The following is a 666-nucleotide window of genomic DNA, read 5'->3' as shown; positions in this document are numbered from 1 at the left end:
CTTTTGCACAGCTTCCATTTATAGAGTGTTTCTTCTTATCTCCATATCATTAGATTAATTGCACAGGGTGGAAAATACTAGAGAGAAGCAGTAGGTGGACCACAGGTTCAACATGTCCATGAAAAAATGATTCAGAAGTGGATGACGTGTCACCCCAGTTCCTCTACCCGCTAGCAACATGACTTAAAATATGAGACACTTTTGGGACTTCCCTGATGGTCCAGTGGCTAAGACTCTGTGCTCCCAATGCAGAGGGCCTGGGTTCAATCCCTGGTCAGGGAACTAGATCCTACATGACACAACTAAGAGTTTGCATGTTGCAACTAAAGATCCTGAGTACCATGACTAAGACCCATTGCAGTCAAATAAATAATAAACAAAAATTAATATTAAGAAAAGATTTAAGACACTTTTAGTGTGCTTTCATGAAGAAAAGATGGATTTGGGTGTCATGTAGATGTTTTCCAGGCTGATAAGCCATTTACCTTCTCTGTGTCACAATTTTCTAATCTAGAAAATGTAGTTAATAATGCTAACATTTGAGGGTATTTTTTTATAAAGAATGAACTGGCATAATGCATGTGAAAGTGACTGGCTGGGTCCCGGTGCTTCCTGCCTATGATTTTCCCAGTTTCACGCGTCTTCCTGTCTTCATCCGCCAGGGGC

At 40.7% G+C, this 666-nt stretch overlaps 1 non-coding gene across 1 annotated transcript; it reads left to right on the top strand.

Moving 5' to 3' along the window:
- Positions 1–209: 209 nt before the first annotated feature.
- TRNAG-CCC lies at positions 210–282 on the top strand. Its single transcript has one exon. It is a non-coding gene; the product is annotated as a tRNA-Gly (tRNA).
- The last annotated feature ends 384 nt before the right edge of the window (positions 283–666 follow it).

The sequence above is a fragment of the Cervus canadensis genome, chromosome 17 (genome assembly GCF_019320065.1).
Source record: "Cervus canadensis isolate Bull #8, Minnesota chromosome 17, ASM1932006v1, whole genome shotgun sequence".
Lineage (NCBI taxonomy): Eukaryota > Metazoa > Chordata > Mammalia > Artiodactyla > Cervidae > Cervus > Cervus canadensis.
Note: the sequence above shows the minus strand (reverse complement) of the source record. Positions and strands in the feature narration are given on the sequence as shown.